General features: G+C 37.6%; 1 pseudogene; it reads left to right on the plus strand.

Annotated features, from left to right (window-relative positions):
- Window positions 1-214: 214 nt before the first annotated feature.
- Window positions 215-767, plus strand: LOC138834623 (large ribosomal subunit protein uL23 pseudogene; annotated as a pseudogene).
- Window positions 768-12,438: the final 11,671 nt, after the last annotated feature.

The following is a 12,438-nucleotide window of genomic DNA, read 5'->3' on the forward strand; positions in this document are numbered from 1 at the left end:
TAAATAAAAATAAAGTAATGATATATATGATAAAAAAAAACCTCAGGCCCAGAGTTCAAGCCCCATGACTGACAAAAAGAAAAAAAAAAAACAACCCAAAAAACTCTGATGCTCCGGGAGGATTGGGTGGGGGGGCGGGGAGGATGGGAAGGGATGGGAAGGGGAAACAAAGAAGGTGGCTACAATGCTTGATAAGAAATGTACTGCCTTTTTCACCAAGATGGCGCCGAAAGCGAAGAAGGGAGCTCCTGCCCCTCCTAAAGCCGAAGCCAAGGAAAAGGCTTTGAAGGCCGAGAAGGCAGTGCTGAAAGGTGTTCACAGCCACAAAAAGAAGAAGATCCCCACTTCACCCACCTTCCGGCACCCCAAGACGCTACGGCTCCCAAGACAGCCCAAATACCCTCGGAAGAGTGCTCCGAGGAGAAACAAGCTTGACCACTATGCTGTCATCAAGTTCCCCTGACCACTGAGTCAGCCATGAAGAAAACAGAAGACAACAACACACTGGTGTTCATTGTGGATGTTAAGGCCAACAAGCATCAGATCAAACAGGCTGTGAAGAAGCTCTATGACATTGAGGTGGCCAAGGTCAATACCCTGATCAGACCTGATGGAGAGAAGAAGGCATATGTTCCACTGGCTCCTGACTACGATGCTTTAGATGTTGCCAACAAAATTGGAATCATCTAAACTAAATCAAGCTGGCAAATTATAAATATACATTTTTCCCCACCAAAAAAAAAAAAAAAAAGAAATGTACTCATTATCTTGCCCATTTAATTGTAACCCCTCTGTACAGTATTTTCACAATAAAAAAAATTAAATTAAATTAAATTAAAAAAAAACTCTGATGCTGTCAGAAGTCGTGCTTCGTTCATTTTAATCAATACTTTGTTAATTTTAAATAAAGCACCTAAGTGGAGAAATGTGTTGTACATTTACTTTAAAATTGGTCGATAGGTACATAGATAGGAAAGGCTTTATGTTATCACTGGTGAAGAACAAAATATTTGCTTAGCTAGTGGGTTGGAGAATAAAATTATATGTCAAATTTTCCTTTGTCATGCAGGATTTAAAGGCCATTTATAATAATTCCTTATTCCTATCCTGGAGTCAATCTGACCTATTTTCTAATGCATCTTTGGTTCTGGGTCTAACTTCCCATTCTCATCACTGCCAACCAGCCACCAACTCTATCTGGACCAGCTGCTCTCACAGCCTGCTAATTGAATAATCACAATGACCCTGTTATATCTATCCAAAATCGTTCTAGGATTTCTCCATTGCACTTTCAAATGTGCTAATTTTTGCACTGAAAGTTATTCTACTCATTTCTAATATGCAAATAATTTACATTAATTTTTTCCAATTGATGTATGAGGGCCAAGTTGATCCACTGGTATTTCTTAAATGATGCCACTGAGCAAAAGAGCTTCATGCTCTAATTAATTGAGCAGGTATACTTTTAGCATGTTAATTGAGCTTATGCATTTATGTCACACATTAAATATGCACATCAGATATATTTACATTGTATTTCCAGCTGGCCAGCCCAAGTCCTTTGTCTTTCTCCTTTTTTTTCTGTTCTCATTCACCCCTAGGAACTATACAACATAGCTGAAGACTTTCCTTAGGTTAATGCTTGTTTTTAAATTATTATTAAGAGAAAGACTGCCTTTTCTTTTCTTTTTGCTGGTCGTGGAGCCTGAACTCTGGGCATGGGCGCTGTCCCTCAGCTCTTCAGCTCAAGGCTAGTGCTCTAACACTTGAGTCACAGTGCCACTTCTGGCTTTTTCTGCTTATGTGGTGCTGAGGAATCGAACCCAGGGCCTCATGCATGCAAGACAAACACTCTACCACTACCACTGAGCCACCTTCCCAGCCCAAGACTGCCTTTTCTAAAGAAAGACTACCTCCTCTATATGAATTGATCACATAAGCATTTATTGAACATTTGCCCTGTTAACATTAGACTAGGCACTATGTACCAGGCACTGAGGATGTGAAAATAAACACATCAAATCTACCCATGAGAAACTTGGTTACAGTGGCTCTTATCCCTTAATTTTCTTCTATTTTTATTTTCTAGTACTTTTACTGGGAAGAGCAGTACTGGAGTTTGAACTCAGGACATTGAGCTTTCTAGGCAGGTTCTCCAACACTTGAGCCACACCTCTAGCCCATCGTCTACTATTCTTCATGAAAAACAAGTGAATTCTGTTGCTCCTATCCATTTTTTTCTTTAAAATTTTGGAATGGAGCCCAAGTATCTGTGTTTTAGAAACTTTCCAACTGATTCTGATATAGGTGGTCCATTGACACCACCTTGGAAATATCACATTAAATATGACTGAATGTTTTATATTTGTGTTTGTAGCCTGTGTTATTTGAAGTATTTAAAAGCCATTTAAGGGAAAATGTTTTGTTTCTTTTCCATAAGGGTTCTTCAATTCTCCTCTTGATCGTGTGTGGGGTGGGGGGCATTGAATCTAAGGCCTCATATAACTAAACACATGCTTTTCTACCCAACTATACCTCCAATCCTTGATCTTTAATTTTAAAAAAAAACTTCCCAGATTTTACCAATCCTGTATACAAAGGCTTAAAGTAGAAATGCTTCGCCAAAAACCTAGTTTATTGTATAATTTCCTTATTTTTTGCTATTATTAAACCATAAAATGAAAAACCTTATAACACTACTTTATGCAAGTTTATATTTCAAGCATTAACACTTTAAGTCTGTTCTTTCTTCATACTTTCCCTGTACTTAAGTCTCTTGCTTCTAGGAAGAAATGTTTGATTTTCCTGGTGTAAATAAAGGCCCAAATAATGATTTATTTGAGATGCAATTTCTAGTCATATGTCTTCTACTTAGAGACTCTGAAAATAAGTTTCAGCAAAGCAAAACACGAAATGATATCACCAAGTAAGCTTTTAGAGCCAAATTTACATGGTATAATTGGGCCCTCCTCCTCTTTTTCTTCCTCCTCCTCCTTTCCCTCTTTCTCCTCCTTCTTCGGAAAAGGTCTTGCTATGTGGCCCCGGCTGGCCCTGTCTATGCTTCTTAATTCAGTTGCCTCTTGCCCCAGTTCTAGAATAGCAAGACTACAGCTATGTAGCATTAATTGGATGATTTCCTTGATAATGCTTACATTGGATAAGGCCGAGTGCCCAACCCCAGACTTAAACTCTTTTCTAACTCATTGTGAAGTATAATGATGCTGAACAGTGGCCTCTTTTAAGAAGTATCACATCTTTGTTAATATTTCAACTTCAAGGTGCTTGGGATTTTTTTTAGAGCTGTAGGGTGTTCACCTTACAGAGAGTAACTCCCTTCTCCTGTTCTAGCATCTCCATAGCCTCTGTCCATGCAGCCGTGGGAGTTGGGGCAACAATGATATAGAAAATACAGACAGAGAGCATGACTTTGCCTAAGAAGCCAAGTAGCTATGTCAAATTTTTGAGACCATTAAAAAAAATCCCTGTGGGTTCTATGTTTTCTAATTAGTAAGAGACAATTGCCTACATTACACTTAAAGAAAATGAAATTGTCCCACTATGACTCTCTGAAGGCAACTACAATGCCTCTTAAGCTTGTTGGGATCTCAGTGGGTTTCACAATGACAATCACTTTTAGGTGGTCATTTATACGCTCAACCAACAACAAGAAGACAATGCCTTATGAAATGAACAGTGCTGATTATTCAAGAATAATATGCAGAATTTCAAGGCAACGATATGTTTTGTTATTATTACCCATTGGAAAATAATAGATATTTAAATTTAGAACTGATTACTGGTAGATCATTTATTATACTATGTGTGTTTGCCTTAGTGTCTGAAATCTTGTTGGGAAAAGGACGTTTTCAGTTGTGAAAAGGATTTCATGCCTTTAATGTCAAGGGATAGAAGAATTTCACTAGTTCCATCTCTACTGTCAGCAAATATATGAAATACATGAAATGCATCTTAGGGAAATCTTGCTGCTGACTCCAACATATCAGCATAGACTGTCTGTATTTTGAACTGATTGGGGGAAGATATAGTAGGAAGGAGAAGAGAATGAGCAAAGTGACATAGGGCTGCTGCTTCAATCCTCCCTTTTTTTCTGATAGGATGGAATGGATTTTTTTTCTCCTAATAGAAAATAACTGCAATGGTTCACATTCTACTTTTATATAAATTTTATTTCACTGATTTTTTTCTAAATCAACCATAACAATTTACTGTATTCTATAATAAAGAGTGTAGAACTTGAAGTTAATACAATAACCTTGCTCATATATTAAAAAGAAAAAAACAAGGGATTTCACAAAAATTCTTTTACGTACATCTCTTCTTTAATCTATTTCTGTAGGTATGGAAGATTTCAACTCAGTGCTGCTGTGCAACAATGTGTGGGTTGTGCAAAACTCAACCTGCACAACCATATGTGGCTTCCCTGTTAAGGTTCATTTTCTCACACTTCCTGAGTGTTACATTTACACACGTTAATATGAGTAGAGAGCAAAGAAATGCAATTCTTCAATGGCAAGTCTCAACCATGTTCTTTATGTACTGTCATGGAAGCCATTGGCTTTGAGCATAATAAGAAAGAAAAGAATACACACATAGAGCAGGAAAATTTCACTATTAAAGCAATATATAAATGACACAACAAAACAAAAACTAAATCACTATGCAGATGTATTTTATGTTATGGAAGATGCAAGGTTTTGAGGTTTATGAAGTCCCAGTGAGAGAGATTCTACTCTTCCTGAAGTCGGCCTTTCATTCACTCTTAGTCCTGATATTCCTATGCGTGACTGCTGGCTTCACGCATTTACTTTATGTTAGCATATGGTGGAGCTCACAGATTGCTTTTTTTAAAAGCAAATGTGTGGTTACCAATATTATGCATGTTTATACCTGAGCAGAAGGGCTTAAAGAGCTAATTTAAACAAGAATTCTTATAACTACTTAAAGCACTTTATTATTAATTACAAAAAATAGCTGGGTTTATGTCTTTACCACTTAACAGATTCTGTACCAGAAAACTAAAATTATAGATCTAAAGTTTATTAATCCACTACTCCACTAACTCCAAATCTGACAATGATACCATGAAAATATAACCAGGGAACAAATAACTTATTAAGTATAATTGCCTGTTATGGATAGGCTCAAGACCTTCTTTTTCAACAGCCAGAACAATCAGCAAGATGTCGAACCTGCAGCATTTAAAATCAGCTAGTTTTTCAGTTACTTCTATCCTGTTGGCCATGAAACTTCAAAGTCCAATGTTACAGATTGGCTTCTACAGATTGGCCAAAAGCTCTTTACAATATAAATGCTCTTTGCAGGCTTGCCACTTATATGAGATAATCATAATCATAATAGTAATAGTAATAGTAACGACAACAACGACAAGCCCATTTATTTAAAACAAAAATTCTCAAAATATGTAGTGAAATAATATTGAGAAATGCTGAGTCAAAGTTAACCTACTTCTGGACTTATGAAAGCTTTGAAGATGGTAGCATGCATTGGGAGTCTTTATAGAAAATTCTAGTATGCAGCATTTCTCTTTGTGAAGGATCAGACATCTGTGATATGGATGGTTCACAAGATACCCTGAGGATAGTATATTGGCCTTTAATGTTTATTATGGGGTAAATCCCTTTCTATGTCCAGGTAGGATTATTGTTACTGACAAAATGGGGTTTTTAAAGAAGCAGAGGGACCAAGGAATTTCATTTTCAGTGGTAGGAGACTTAAAACTCTGTTTTCCTGTGCTTCTCCTAAGGACTTCTCCTGGCTAGAATGAGATGTCTAAAAATACCCATTACTTAGGAATGTTAAATGAATCTAGAGTGTGACTTAGGAGAAAGAATATGCTCAAATGAGCATCTCCATCCAGCTGATGCAGATGTGAGAGGAGCGTGGTACTCCTTGATCCTCCTGCACCCAAACCCGTGCAAGTAGATCTGGAAAATTTCTGAGATTGTTCTTGCTAGGACTCACTGGGTTCCTGAGGTATGAGGGCAGAATCTAGACTTATGGTGCCTGAAAGTTACCAGTTTGGAAATGGGGGTATTCGTTGATAAAAAGAATACAAAATTAGAAATCAAGGTAACTAAAGTAAGGAAAGAAATCACCAGATTAGATTTTTTAACTGAAAAATACCATTAACCTCCCACAAAAATTCAGAAAAATAGCATACACTCTAAATTCCTGAATACTTATACATTTTTTCCAAAATTTGAGTGTTTTGTTTGTTGTTGGAGTACTGCAGTTTTATTTCAGAACTTCGTGTTAGCTGGGCAGATGCTTCACCTCTTGAACCATAGCTTCAATCCCTAAGGTTTTTTTGGGGGGGGGTTGGCTTTTTTTTTTAATAAATGCTTGTTGTTTGCTTCTTTGCATGTTTGAGAGAACATTTGACATAGAATAGAAAGACAATGTAGGCTTTTCCCTAGTATCTGCTTCAAACTCATATTTTATTATTGATAATTTTAGAAACATAACCATCATTTTCTAAGGTTCTCTTAGCATCTCTTGTGTTGCTCTAACAAGGTACATAAGGCTTGGTGATTTATAAAGAAAAAAGGTGTATTTAGTTTTGAGGGTCTAAGGGCATAACATGGCATCGGTCTGACTTCTGTTGAGTGCTTATGACAGATGGCATTAGTTCTGATGGGAATATATAAGACTTTAGGGAGCCGGGTATAGTGGCTCATGCCTGTAATCCTAGCTACTCAGGAGGCTGAGATCTGAAGATCACAGTTCAAAGTCAGCCTGGACAGGAAAGTCTGTGAAACTCCAATCAACCACCAGAAAACCGGAAGTGGCATTGTGGCTCAATTGGTAGAGTGCTCACCTTGAGCTGAAGAGCTGAGGGACAGTGCCCAAGACCAGAGTTCAAGCCCCACAACCAACAAAGAAAAAAAAAAAAAAAGACTTCAAGGAGTGAGGGAGGAGAAGGAAAAGAGAGGGAATAAGAGGCAAAAATGCTAATCTAGTCCCAAGAGACCAAAATCACTCCCAAGAGAACAAATCTGTTCTTGAGTGATCTAACCTAGACTCTTCAAAAAGATGATGTAATCTATTCATACCTGAGGTTGGAGCTTCCATAATCTAGTTATCTCTTAACACTATTACATTGAGAATCAAATTTCAACAGGGATTTTTGTGGGAGCAAATCATAATTTCTTCATAACGTATTAGAAATGCCATGTAAAAATTTTCAGACTAATGTGTAGTTTTGGAAAACGTTTATCAAATTCATTTTATTTATCAGATTTCAAAGCAGTTAAAGTGATGACTAATAAAACTCCTCTGAGTCAAGTCACTAGTTGAACAGTTTGTTACCAATGTGCCTTAATAATGAGCCTTATGTTGAATCCTGGCCCTGTACCAGCGGGGGTGTTCCAGATGTTCCTCTTTGCAACATCTAAGGTTAGGCCATTGCCAAGTTGTAGCAAAAGAACAACAAAGGGTAGTAAAGATGGATTTATTAAGAAAACATAATTAGGGGCTGGGAAGGTAGCTTAGTGATAGAGTGCTTGCCTAGCATGCATGAAACCCTGGGTTTAATTCCTCAGTACCACATAAACAGAAAAGGCAGAAGTGGCATGATGGCTCAAGGTGTAGAGTGTTAGCCTTGAACAAAAGAAGCTCAGGGACAGCACCCAGACCCTGAGTTCAAGCCCCAGGACTGGCAAAGAAGGAAAAGATATAAAGAAAGAAAAGAAAGAAAGAATAGAAAGAAAGGAAGAAAGAAAGAAAAAAGAAAGAAAGAGAAAGAAAGAAAGAGAGAGAGAAAAAAAGGAAGGAAGGAAGGAAGGAAGGAAGGAAGGAAGGAAGGAAGGAAGGAAGGAAGGAAGGAAGGAAAAGAAAACATAATTATAACTTGAGGGGTGAGGTGGGCAGTTCGGGTAAAGCTTGGCTTCTGGGAAGCTGAGGGGAATGGGGTTTTATCCAATGGAGTGAGTTTAGTAGATGGTGAAAAATCAGGGTCCTCTCCTTATGACCCTCCAAATGGTTTAGCCACTGTTCAGGTGCGGGAAGGACTATTCTTGTGCGTTTGATTCTCCTAGCCCTTCCAGGCTGACCTTTTCTGCCCTTCTACCTTCTTATGGGCTCCATAAGGATGAAGGACAATTTGCTTAATTGGTTTGGTGGCCCAGACATGGGACATCTTGGGGTTTTAGAATGGAATATTGTCACCCAGGATATTACCTGTTTCTGCTTATGTTTTCCTGTCTGCCTATGATAACACATATTGGGAATCCAGTGATTTTGCACACACTAGGCAGCATAAGATTTCCTTAAAAAAATATTCCCATGCTTCAAAGTCTGACTCTAATAGAAAAGTGACTTCAAATTCCCAGATGCATCTCACTAGCAAACTGAATGAATCCTCAGAATAACTTTCCTTCACCTGATCTCCCAAATAGCCACTCCATCCCAAAGACATTCACATTGTATTGTGAGAGTGGGAAGCCAGAGTAAAAATGAACAGCCATTCTTATAGCTTTGCTTTTTACTAGTTACAGACTTTTCTGCCGAAGCTTACTTTGAACCACATTCCTTTGTATCTCAGCCTCCCAAGAAGCTAGGATTATACACTGAGCCACTGGCACCCAGCTCATAGTGGATTTTAAAATATGAATGTTGAAAGCAGTGACATTGATCAAGACACATTCTATTCATAAACTGTTTTGTTGAATGACAACGCCTTTGTGCAACTATTTAAAGATAATAATAAAAAAAAATAAGCAAGAGGGTTGCTAGGTGTTGGTGGCTCACACCTAAAATCCTAGCTATTCAGGAGGCTAAGATAGGAGGATCGCTGCTCAAAGCCAGCCCGAGCAGAAAAGTCTGTGAAACTCTTATCTCCAATAAAGTACTCAGACAAAGCTGGAAGTGGTACTGAGGCTCAAGTGGTAGAGCGCTAGCCTTTAGAATAATAAGGCTCAGGGACAGCACCCAGGCCCTGATTTCAAGCTGCAGGATGAGTGGCGGAAAGTACGAGGCTTCTTCTTACCCATGGGAAATCAAAGATACATGAAATCAGATTCTTTTATTTTTATTTTTGGATCAGGGTCTCTAGTTCAGTCTAGTCTTGAACTCACAATCCCCCTGTTCCAATATATCAAGTTCTGGGATATTAAATATACATAGCCACACAGCACAAGTCAGATTGTTTTTTTAAAACTATTTTTTATTGTTATTATAAAGGTGATATATAGAGGGGTTACAGTTACACAAGTCCAGTAATGAGTATATTTCTTTTTGGATGATGTCACCTCTTCCCTCATTCTCTCCCAGTTTTTACCTCCCATCCCTACCCACAAGTTGTATAGTTCATTTTCAACATAGTGTCTAGTGAGCCACTGCTACATTTGTTCACCCTTTGTTCCTCCATTTCTGTGCTCCCCCTTACCCTCCCACAAACAGATAAATGAACAAATGAGACAAAAAGAAAAGAAAATGAAAACAACAATAAAGAAAAAAACTTCTGTTTCTATTTTCTGAAGAAGTCAGTTTTTTCATGAGATCAATGAGAAAATTTGGGCAGAATGTTTCTTGGTTGTATGGGATTATCCCTACATATATCAAAAGATAATTAGTATGTCTGGCTCTTGGATACTCATTAACGGGGGGGAAGTTTTCCCTCCTCATTACGATAATCAAATTGGAAGTTTCCTGAGACATCCCTACCAGAAAGAGAGTTTGTACTGACAATGGAGAAGAGAGGCTTCCTGGTGTATTACACTTCATGTTTGTGTCTGGTGCCATGGAGCACAGAGGGAGGGGTACCCCCCATAAATCTGCTGGTTTCACAGGAATTTGAATAAGGGTATAATAGTCAAAAGAACCCAACAATGTCATTCCTACTCAAACCATTTGAGAACTTCTCTTTAGGGTTTACTTTTAGAGCTTGAGGCATAGTTTTTTGTGTTTTTTTTTTTTTAATTTGTTAAACAGAGGAAACTTTCTTTCTTTGGAAATATCCCAAAGTCACTAGCCAAGCCTTGTGAATAAGATGAGTGAACAAGCTGGACAATATTATTTTTAGTTAAGAGCATTTCACAGAATACAAAATTATGAGCTGACACTTAGCAGTTATTGGATTATGAAAAGCACTTAGTGTAGGTTTTAATAAGAGGTATGAGTTCATTTATATTATAAAATTGTCAGTGTTCTGTTAGGTTCTATGATTATGGAAATGAAAAAAAGCTTGCTTTTAAGGAGTCTACTATCTGGTTAGAGAGATAAACAAGGAAACCAGTCATTGTAATGAAATGTTTAATGCATGCTAGCAGAGGTATATTATAATGCTATGGAGTCCATAGCAAGGGCTGTAGCTCAGTCTAACAGAAGGACTGTGGAAAGTTTGGTGAGAGGAATTGATGTGTTATCTGATATTAAATGTGGAATGTTAACTGGCTTAGATGAGGGGTAGAAGACATTCTAAGCAGCAGCAGCAACATACCCAAAGATAAAGGATGCAAAGTGTGGTATGCTTTGTGAGCTTCAAATTATTGGGTACCTAGGGCAGACAGTATCTGCTAGGAAGGGGCAGGAAATGACACTGGCAAATAGGCAGGGTCATTTGTCATACCACTTTTATGTGCCATAGCAAGGAATTTGGACTGTGCATTGAGAATGAAGAATGGCTGTGAAGGATTTAAAGGGTAGAAATCTGATGATGCTGCATTTTAAATAGCAACAGAATGGGTAATGTACCGGGGAAAATTCTCAGAGAGGTAGGAGAAAGGATGAGGCTCTAAATAGAGAGATGGGAGCAGAGATAAAATGAAGAGGAAGAGATAAGCAGATATTAAAAATCATTTTTAAATAAATCATAATTAAAGAATGATAATAAGGCAGGAAATGAGATTCATTCCAATGAATGGATCAAGATAGAGAGAAATTAGTACAAATATGGATGAGAATGAGAAAGAGAGGGAAAGGGGGTATTAGATGGTTATATAGTCAGAGATCTAGAAAAGGTTGCATTTTAGTAGAAAATGGATAGTACTCTTAATAAAGAATGCTGTTTAGAAAGGCACATTGGTCTCCTAATTAACAAATTACCAAAAACCTGGATTCTTCAACATTATAGAAGTGGAGCTAAGTTCTTAGTACATTCCAGTGAGTGATCCGTGATGTCAACTTACCCCATTTCTGGTGGTGTTAAGTCAGCTAGTTGATTAAGATAGTATCTGTAGGTTTCTCTGCTGAAAAGTTACTTCTGTGCACACTGTAATTAATAAACACTTAGGGGAAACACTTGGTAAAATTCTATTCTTTATTCTACTTTTATCCACTAATATCCATTGGTGCTTCATCTAAAATTTTACTATGTTAAGGTGATGTTCTGATTCCATCTTTCTTTTCACATTTATTAGTATAGACAGTGTGATTTCCCTGTAACCCTCTTCTCAGAGATATCTATGACTAACAGAAATTTTTCTTAGTCTGATGATGATTTTTTTCCTTAGAAGCTCAAATTGGTAAGAAGCTAATGGTTAGACTGAATGGATGCAGTGAATGATATTTTCAAGGGTGTAAGAGTTACTTTGTTTGACAAGGTAGGGTGGGGGTGGGGCGGATGTATCATAGGGTCTATTTGGATAAGGAATGAAGTAAAACCAGCTAGACTATTACAAGGAGCCAAGACAGCCAAGGACCTTGATGGTGCTACTGTGATGAGAAGATGGCTCTGGAGCAGCACAGAGACATCAAAGCAAGCACTTGGACAGAGCATCAGAGCAATCACATGGCTTTAGGGTCTGGCTCATTGTTTTGGTGTTCAAAAATGTTCTGGAGACTTTATATTTATATCACAATGCTTAAGTGCACGAGGTTGGTTCACAGTGATGGAAATAAAGATAAATACCAACATTGCCTTTATTTTTGAGTCAAGACAATTTTGGGGTATTGGTAATAGTGTTACACCATTGTGTGTGCATGTATGTGTGTACTAGTACTATAACTTAAACTCAGGGTCTCAAACTGTCCTTTAGCTGGTGCTCTACCATCTAAGCCACTCTTTCCAGTTCCATGTTTTTGCTGGTTAATTGGAGATAAGGGTCTTGAGAATTAATCTGCCTGGACCAGCTTTAAACCTCAATCTTCAGATCTCAGCCTTGTGAGTAGATAGGACAGGAGTGAACTTCTAGTACCTAGATATATTACTAATTTTGAAGTTCTGTTTCAAGGTCATGAAAGCAATACCAATTTTTGTTTCAATGGCTCCTTTAAATATTTCTTGCTAGTGAATAATGAAATAGGATATAGATAATGAATACTGACAATTGTCAAATTCAGACCTACTTCTACTTCTTCTTTCTCTTTTCCTTCTTTTTTCATAACATTCAACAAAAACCAAACATTTTCTTTAAAAAATTCAATGAGATGTTAATTCTCCCAATTGCTGCTGAAGAA

Source organism: Dipodomys merriami, unplaced genomic scaffold (genome assembly GCF_024711535.1).
Source record: "Dipodomys merriami isolate MVZ:Mamm:240054 unplaced genomic scaffold, mDipMer1.0.p SCAF_1, whole genome shotgun sequence".
NCBI classification, from domain to species: Eukaryota; Metazoa; Chordata; class Mammalia; order Rodentia; family Heteromyidae; genus Dipodomys; species Dipodomys merriami.